Below are 10108 nucleotides of genomic sequence, written 5' to 3' on the forward strand. Positions count from 1 at the left end.
CCCCCTTCATGACCAGAGCACTTTTTACACTTCGGCACTACACTACTTTCACCGTTTATCGCTCGGTCATGCAACTTACCATACAAATGAATTTTACCTCCTTTTCTTCTCACTAATAGAGCTTTCATTTGGTGGTATTTCATTGCTGCTGGCATTTTTACTTTTTTTGTTATTAATCAAAATGTAACGATTTTTTTGCAAAAAAATGACATTTTTCACTTTCAGCTGTAAAATTTTGCAAAAAAAACGACATCCATATATAAATTTTTCGCCAAATTTATTGTTCTACATGTCTTTGATAAAAAAAAAATGTTTGGGCAAAGAAAAATTGGTTTGGGTAAAAGTTATAGCATTTACAAACTATGGTACAAAAATGTGAATTTCCGCTTTTTGAAACAGCTCTGACTTTCTGAGCACCTGTCATGATTCCTGAGGTTCTACAATGCCCAGACAGTAGAAAACCCCCACAAATGACCCCATTTCGGAAAGTAGACACCCTAAGGTATTCGCTGATGGGCATAGTGAGTTCATAGAACTTTTTATTTTTTGTCACAAGTTAGCGGAAAATGAGGATGATTTTATTTTTTTTATTTTTTCTTACAAAGTCTCATATTCCACTAACTTGCGACAAAAAATAAAAAATTCTAGGAACTCACCATGCCCCTCACAGAATACCTTGGGGTGTCTTCTTTCCAAAATGGGGTCACTTGTGGGGTAGTTATACTGCCCTGGCAATTTAGGGGCCCAAATGTGTGAGAAGAACTTTGCAATCAAAATGTGTAAAAAATGACCGGTGAAATCCAAAAGGTGCACTTTGGAATATGTGCCCCTTTGCCCACCTTGGCAGCAAAAAAGTGTGACACATCTGGTATCGCCGTACTCAGGAGAAGTTGGGGAATGTGTTTTGGGGTGTCATTTTACATATACCCATGCTGGGTGAGAAAAATATCTTGGTCAAATGCCAACTTTGTATAAAAAAATGGGAAAAGTTGTCTTTTGCCAAGATATTTCTCTCACCCAGCATGGGTATATGTAAAATGACACCCCAAAACACATTCCCCAACTTCTCCTGAGTACGGCGATACCAGATGTGTCACACTTTTTTGCTGCCAAGGTGGGCAAAGGGGCACATATTCCAAAGTGCACCTTTCAGATTTTGCAGGCCATTTTTTACACATTTTGATTGCAAGGTACTTCTCACACATTTGGGCCCCTAAATTGCCAGGGCAGTATAACTACGCCACAAGTGACCCCATTTTGGAAAGAAGACACCCCAAGGTATTCCGTGAGGGGCATGGCGAGTTCCTAGAATTTTTTATTTTTTGTCACAAGTTAGCGGAAAATGATGATTTTTTTTTTTTCTCTTTTTTCCTTACAAAGTCTCATATTCCACTAACTTGCGACAAAAAATAAAAAATTCTAGGAACTCGCCATGCCCCTCACGGAATACCTTGGGGTGTCTTCTTTCCAAAATGGGGTCACTTGTGGCGTAGTTATACTGCCATGGCAATTTAGGGGCCCATATGTGTGAGAAGTACTTTGCAATCAAAATCTGTAAAAAATGACCGGTGAAATCCGAAAGGTGCACTTTGGAATATGTGCCCCTTTGCCCACCTTGGCAGCAAAAAAGTGCGACACATCTGGTATCGCCGTACTCAGGAGAAGTTGGGGAATGTGTTTCGGGGTGTCATTTTACATATACCCATGCTGGGTGAGAAAAATATCTTGGTCAAATGCCAACTTTGTATAAAAAAATGGGAAAAGTTGTCTTTTGCCAAGATATTTCTCTCACCCAGCATGGGTATATGTAAAATGACACCCCAAAACACATTCCCCAACTTCTCCTGAGTATGGCGATACCAGATGTGTGACACTTTTTTGATGCCAAGGTGGGCAAAGGGGCACATATTCCAAAGTGCACCTTTCGGATTTCACCGGTCATTTTTTACAGATTTTGATTGCAAAGTACTTCTCACACATATGGGCCCCTAAATTGCCATGGCAGTATAACTACGCCACAAGTGACCCCATTTTGGAAAGAAGACACCCCAAGGTATTCCGTGAGGGGCACTGCGAGTTCCTAGAATTTTTATTTTTTTGTCACAAGTTAGCGGAAAATGATGATTTTTTTTTTTTTCTCTTTTTTCCTTACAAAGTCTCATATTCCACTAACTTGCGACAAAAAATAAAAAATTCTAGGAACTCGCCATGCCCCTCACGGAATACCTTGGGGTGTCTTCTTTCCAAAATGGGGTCACTTGTGGGGTAGTTATACTGCCCTGGCAATTTAGGGGCCCAAATGTGTGAGAAGTACTTTGCAATCAAAATGTGTAAAAAATGGCCTGCGAAATCCGAAAGGTGCACTTTGGAATATGTGCCCCTTTGCCCACCTTGTCTGCAAAAAAGTGTCACACATCTGGTATCGCCGTACTCAGGAGAAGTTGGGGAATGTGTTTTGGGGTGTCATTTTACATATACCCATGCTGGGTGAGAGAAATATCCTGGCAAAAGACAACTTTTCCAAATTTTTTATACAAAGTTGGCATTTGATCAAGATGTTTATCTCACCCAGCATGGGTATATGTAAAATGACACCCCAAAACACATTGCCCAACTTCTCCTGAGTACGGCGATACCAGATGTGTGACACTTTTTTGCAGCCTAGATGCGCAAAGGGGCCCAAATTCCTTTTAGGAGGGCATTTTTAGACATTTGGATCCCAGACTTCTTCTCATGCTTTAGGGCCCCTAAAAAGCCAGGACAGTATAAATACCCCACATGTGACCCCACTTTGGAAAGAAGACACCCCAAGGTATCCAATGAGGGGCCTGGCAAGTTCATAGAAATTTTTATAATTCATAAGTTAGCGGAAATTGATTTTTTTTTTTTTTCTCTCACAAAGTCTCACTTTCCGCTAACTTAGGACAAAAATTTAAATCTTTCATGGACTCAATATGCCCCTCAGCAAATACCTTGGGGTGTCTTCTTTCCAAAATGGGGTCAGTTGTTGGGTGTTTGTACTGTCCTGGCATTTGAGGGTCTCCGCAATCATTACATGTATGGCCAGCATTAGGAGTTTCTGCTATTCTCCTTATATTGAGCATACAGGTAATGAGATTTTTTTTTCCGTTCAGCCTCTGGGCTGAAAGAAAAAAATGAACGGCACAGATTTCTTCATTCGCATCGATCAATGTGGATGAAAAAATCTCTGCCCAAAAAAAAAAATGGAGGGGAAAGGCGTCTGCCAGGACATAGGAGCTCCGCCCTACATCCATACCCACTTAGCTCGTATGCCCTGGCAAACCAGATTTCTCCATTCACATCAATCGATGTGGATGAATAAATCATTGCCGGGATTTTTTTTGATTTTTTTTTATATATATATATACAAAGTGTTTGCCAAAGCATAGGAACGCCGCCTTGGCAAACGTATCTGTCACTGCAGAGGAGAAAATCCCGTCTTGCAGCGCCACATACACCGACTTGCGTGTAATCTGACAGCAGCGCAATGCTTCTGTCAGAATGCACATCGGTGCTGCAGCTGGTCGATCGGTTGGTCCACCTGGAAGGTAAAAAAAGAAAAAAAAAAAAAAAAAAAACCAGGCCGCAACGCAATAATTTTATTAACTTTGCAACAGAACATATAAACTTTAACTTTTTTAACTGAACATTAACGTGTTTGCTTACTGGTGTGTTTTTTTTTTTTTTTTTACCTTTATAGAACAAACCTCTCCTTCCCCATGGGTCAATGTGCAAAGCGCAAATCGCCCAAAGATGTGGCGAAGTGCGTTATGCACTTTGTCCCATGTGAAAGGAGACGTTTGCAGCAGCAGTGAGTGAATGGGCCCTAATAGCCCTGTGTGCCTGTCCTGGTGAGATGATCCCTATGCTAATAGTGTACCTGTGAGTGGTACTTCCGGAAACACTCTCCAAAGCATAGGGCAGGGTGGTCCGGACAGTCAGGACAGAAATAGCGGGTGTCACGCCTTATTCCACTCCTGCTACAGACACGACATCTTTTTCGGGGTGACTGTTGGGTTGAGGTACCAGGAACGACATTGGGGAAATGTCGCTCGTGTAGACGGCTAATTACACTGGTGGTTGGGGCCACGGAACCTCCTGGATACAGGAGGTTCTCGATGATCTCTTCCTGAAATTTGAGGAAGGATCCAGTTCTCCCAGCCTTACTGTAGAGAACAAAACTATTGTACAGAGCCAATTGAATTAAATATACAGACACCTTCTTATACCAGCGTCTGGTGCGTCTGGAAACTAAATACGGAGACAACATCTGGTCATTGAAGTCCACCCCTCCCATGTGGAGGTTATAGTCGTGGACTGAGAGGGGCTTTTCAATGACACGGGTTGCTCGCTCAATTTGTATTGTCGTGTCTGCGTGAATGGAGGAGAGCATGTAAACGTCACGCTTGTCTCTCCATTTCACCGCGAGCAGTTCTTCGTTACACAATGCGGCCCTCTGCCCCCTTGCAAGACGGGTGGTAACGAGCCGTTGGGGGAAGCCCGCGCGACTAGTTCGCGCGGTACCACAGGCGCCAATCCGTTCTAGAAACAAATGCCTAAAGAGGGCCACACTTGTGTAAAAATTGTCCACGTAAAGATGGTACCCCTTGCCGAATAAGGGTGACACCAAGTCCCAAACTGTCTTCCCACTGCTCCCCAGGTAGTCAGGGCAACCGACCGGCTCCAGGGTCTGATCTTTTCCCTCATAGACACGAAATTTGTGGGTATAGCCTGTGGCCCTTTCACAGAGCTTATACAATTTGACCCCATACCGGGCGCGCTTGCTTGGGTTGTATTGTTTGAAGCCAAGGCGCCCGGTAAAATGTGTCAGGGACTCGTCTATGCAGATGTTTTGCTCTGGGGTATAAATATCTGCACATTTCTGGTTGAAATGGTCTATGAGGGGCCGAATTTTGTGGAGCCGGTCAAAAGCAGGGTGGCCCCTGGGACGGGAGGCGGTGTTGTCACTAAAGTGCAGGAACCGCAGGATGGCCTCAAAACGTGCCCTGGACATGGCAGCAGAGAACATGGGCATGTGATGAATCGGGTTCGTGGACCAATATGACCGCAATTCATGCTTTTTTGTCAGGCCCATGTTGAGGAGGAGGCCCAGAAAAGTTTTAAGTTCGGAAACTTGGACTGGTTTCCACCGGAAAGGCTGGGCATAAAAGCTTCCCGGGTTAGCGGTGATAAATTGTGTGGCATACCTGTTTGTTTCGGCCACAACTATGTCTAAAAGCTCCGCAGTCAAGAACAGCTCAAAAAATCCCAGGGCCGAACCGATCTGAGCTGTCTCAACCCGAACTCCAGACTGGGCAGTGAAAGGGAAAACTACAGGTGTGGCTGAAGTTGGGGACTGCCAATCAGGGTTTGCCAGCACCTCTGGGATTCTAGGGGCTCTACGGGCACGTCTTTGCGGTGGCTGCGACGGGGTCACTACTGCACGTGCCACCGTACCAGCTTCAACTGCCCTTCTGGTGCTCGCTACTTCACCAGGTTGTACGGCAGTGCTGGTACTAGGTCCAGGAAGGGCTGGGCTGCTGGTGTATGCCTCACCACGTAATCCGACAGCATCAGCCCCACTCTGCTGCTCTTGAAGCGGATCCTGCGCAACCTGCGGTCTAGCGACACGGGGCCGGGTACGCCTGGTGGTATCAGGGACCTCAGCCTCCTCGTCCGAACTTTGGGTCAGAGAGCCACTGCTTTCTACAGGTTCGTATTCTGACCCGCTGGATTCATCAGATGAGGGTTCCCACTCCTCATCCGACTGGGTCAGAAGCCTGTAGGCCTCTTCAGAAGAATACCCCCTGTTAGACATGTGGGCAACTAAATTTAGGGGTATTCCCTGAGACTACCCAAGAAAAAAAAAGCAAGCCTGTCTTACAAAGGGGAGGCTAGCGAAGTACCGGAGGCCGCTGCGGTTGATAAAAAATATCAAAACTGATTTTTTTATCGCCGCAGTGCGTGTAAAGTGAATGTGCAGTGATCAAAAAAAAATTTTTTTTTGTCACTGCGGTGGGGCGGGTGTGGGCGAACGCACGTGTGGGCGACCGATCAGGCCTGATCGGGCAAACACTGCGTTTTGGGTGGAGGGCGAACTAAAGTGACACTAGTACAATTATAGATCTGACCGTGATCAGTTTTGATCACTTCCAGATACTATAAAAGTACAAATGCTGATTAGCGATACGCTAATCAGCGAATAACGGACTGCGGTGCGGTGGGCTGGGCGCTAACTGATCGCTAACTACCTAACCAAGGGACCTAAACTATACCTAAAACCTAACGGTCAATAACAGTGAAAAAAAAAAGTGACAGTTTGCACTGATCACTTTTTTCTTTTCACTTGTGATTGACAGGGGTGATCAAAGGGGTGATCAAAGGGTTAATTGGGGTTCAGGGGGGTGATCAGGGGCTAAAGTGTAGTGTTTGGTGTACTCACTGTGAAGCCTGCTCCTCTGCTGGATCCAACCAACGAAAAGAACCAGCAGAGGAGCAGGCAGCCATATATCAGATCATATTTACTAATATGATCTGATATCTGGCACTTTGATTGGATTTTTTAAAAATCAGCAACCTGCCAGCCACGATCATTGGCTGGCAGGTTGCTGACGAAATACTGCTGTGCGAAATGCCGGCGCGAACTGCGCATGCGCGCGCGCATATTCGCGTCATCTCGCGTCTCGCGAGATGACGCGTATATGCGTGACTGTGCGCAGCGCTGCCTCCTCCGGACCGCACATCTGCGTTAGGCGGTCCGGAGGTGGTTAAACAAATGTTTCTAACCCACCACCGCCACTACCACCACCACCACTACCACCACTAGGGGGTGTGTAATGCGAACATCACTCAAGTTGCTGTCAGTTGACTTGGTTTTCCACCATGTAACAACAAAGAGTATTTATTGGAATCATTTTATTAATGCTAGAAAAGTTTCCAGTTAAACTTCCCCAGCAGAGGGCAGTATAAGTATTGTTCTAACTTCTAAGCATATAGTAAAAGGCAGAACAGCTGCACTCCTAGAGACATTCCTCATATAGGAAAGTCAAACATGTGTCAGTTAATGTGTTGGAGACAATAGTGTGATTGAGCGATGAATCTAATGTACCATAGAGTTAAACTTTCTTCATGCAAAGAGATTAGTATAGTATACTACACAGCAGAACACTTGTCTTTCTGCAGCAGCACCCACTAGTAAGAGTGAACTTCTGGTGGTGGAGAGACTGTTGTGTCACTGAACAAGTAAGGATTTTACTGCCTTTTATTTGCATCATATGTTTTATGCCTTATTTACATGTCTTTGTGTGTGGACTCCCATATTGTTGAATGGATTAGGCAGTGGATGAGGGGCAGACAACAGAAGGTTGTAGTCAATGGAGTATATTCAAACCATGGTCTTGTTACCAGTGGGGTACCTCAGGGATCTGTTCTGGGACCCATATTGTTTAATATCTTTATCAGCGAAGTTGCAGAAGGCCTCGATGGTAAGGTGTGTCTTTTTGCTGATGACACAAAGATTTGTAACAAGGTTGATGTTCCTGGAGGGATACACCAAATGGAAAAGGATTTAGGAAAACTAGAGGAATGGTCAAAAATCTGGCAACTAAAATTTAATGTTGATAAGTGCAAGATAATGCACCTGGGACGTAAAAACCCAAGAGCAGAATATAAAATCAGTGATACAGTCCTAACCTCAGTATCTAAAGAAAAGGATTTAGGAGTCATTATTTCAGAAGACTTAAAGGTAGGCAGACAATGTCATAGAGCAGCAGGAAATGCTAGCAGAATGCTTGGGTGTATAGGGAGAGGTATAAGCAGTAGAAAGAGTGAAGTGCTTATGCCGCTCTACAGAGCACTAGTGAGACCTCACCTGGAGTATTGTGCGCAGTACTGGAGGCCATATCTCCAGAAGGATATTGATACTTTGGAGAGAGTTCAGAGAAGAGCTACTAAACTGGTACATGGATTGCAGGATAAAACTTACCAGGAAAGATTAAATGACCTTAACATGTATGGCTTGGAAGAAAGACGAGACAGAGGGGATATGATAGAAGCTTTTAAATACATAAAGGGAATCAACAAGGTAAAAGAGGAGAGGGGCAAAGGTTTCAAAGTAATATCAGGAAGTCTTACTTTACTGAGAGAGTAGTGGATGCATGGAATAGCCTTCCTGCAGAAGTGGTAGCTGCAAATACAGTGAAGGAGTTTAAGCATGCATGGGATAGGCATAAGGCCATCCTTCATATAAGATAGGGCCAGGGGCTATCCATAGTATTCAGTATATTAGGCAGACCAGATGGGTCAAATTGTTCTTATCTGCCGACCTATTCTATATTTCTATGTCAGTGTTTGGTCAGTGATTTCCATCAGTGATTTTGAGCCAAAACCAGGTGCGGCTCTAAACACAGATCAGGTGCAGATCTTTCCCTTATACCTTATGTCTGTGGAGGCTCCAGTCCTGGTTTTAGCTCACAATCACTGATGGAAATCACAGACCAAAACACTGATGTGTGAATGAGGCTTTATACAGGAAATGCTTGGTGATCAGATGTTTGGTCTTTGACTTTCTTTTCCTCCTTTGATTATATTATTAGCCGGTATATTTAGTTTTATTTCTGCATCCCTAAACCTGATGCCAACTTGAGCTGCCCACATTGCTGCCAAGTATTTTTAGCCTTGTGTAAAGTAAGAACAAACTCTCCTTTGGTTTTTATCTTCCCTTTTTGTTACTTGGTCTTTGCTGTCATGTGGTGGACATGAGATAGAAGTACACACTTGGTCTTGTTTCATGATGTGGAAATGTAACTCAGTCTTTAAAAGAGTGATATATTTTATACTAATGCAAAATGCTGAAACTTTTTATGATCTGTAGCTCATATGTGTTATTTACGTGCCACATTTTGAGACAGGAAACACGTGGTCACTAGCTGTGACCAGTAGCAGATTTTACCACCATGCAAGCCAAGCAAATGCATGGGGTCTCAGGTATCATAAATGCCAAATTGGCACCAGGCTGTGGCACCCGAATAAGGCTACTTTCACACTAGCGTTCGTCGGTCCGCTCGTGAGTTCCGTTTGAAGGGGCTCACGAGCGGACCTGAACGCTTCCGTCCAGCCCTGATGCAGTCTGAATGGATGCGGATCCGCTCAGACTGCATCAGTCTGGCGGCGTTCAGCCTCCGCTCCGCTCGCCTCCGCACGGACAGGCGGACAGCTGAACACTGCTTGCAGCGTTCGGGTGTCCGCCTGGCCGTGCGGAGGCGTGCGGATCCGTCCAGACTTACAATGTAAGTCAATGGGGACGGATCCGTTTGAAGATGCCACAATATGGCTCAATCTTCAGGCGGATCCGTCCCCCATTGACTTTACATTGAAAGTCTGGACGGATCCGTACGAGGCTATTTTCACACTTAGCTGTTATATGCTAAAAATAATGCAGACGGATCCGTTCTGAACGGAGCCTCCGTCTGCATTATTATGATCGGATCCGTTCAGAACGGATCCGCCCGAACGCTAGTGTGAAAGTAGCCTTACACAGCTCCGTACACTTTATAATGGTTACTGCAGGGCTGCACCCATTCAATGTACTTCCAGTGCCTGGTTTTGGCACCAGAGCTTCTGAAAACTGATCGCTGGTGGTGCTGGGAGTCGGACCAGTTTGATATTGATGACCAATTCTAATGATAGATAATCTATAAGTAAGTCCTGGAATATGCCTTTAACCTCTTCATGACACAGTGATTTTCCCTTTTTTGCATTTTTGTTTTTCATTCCTTACCTTCCCATTCACGCAGACCTATGAGGGCTTTTTTTTTTGGGGGGGGGGGGGAGTTCAAATGTCAACATTTAGGCTAGGTCGACACGACATTTGTCTCATGACAATTTTTATAATAATAGTCTATGGTGTCGCACTGTGACTGCGACACGACAGTCACAAAAAAATCAATTTCAAATGGATTTTCTGCGACTGTTGCGTCGCAGTCGCAGCATGTTGCAATGCAACACCATAGACTATCATTATAAAAAATGGTCGTGCGACAAATGTCATTGTGTAGACCTAGCCTTAATATTGTGTACAATGTAGTAG

The sequence above is a fragment of the Bufo gargarizans genome, chromosome 1 (assembly GCF_014858855.1).
Source record: "Bufo gargarizans isolate SCDJY-AF-19 chromosome 1, ASM1485885v1, whole genome shotgun sequence".
In the NCBI taxonomy this organism is placed as follows: Eukaryota; Metazoa; Chordata; class Amphibia; order Anura; family Bufonidae; genus Bufo; species Bufo gargarizans.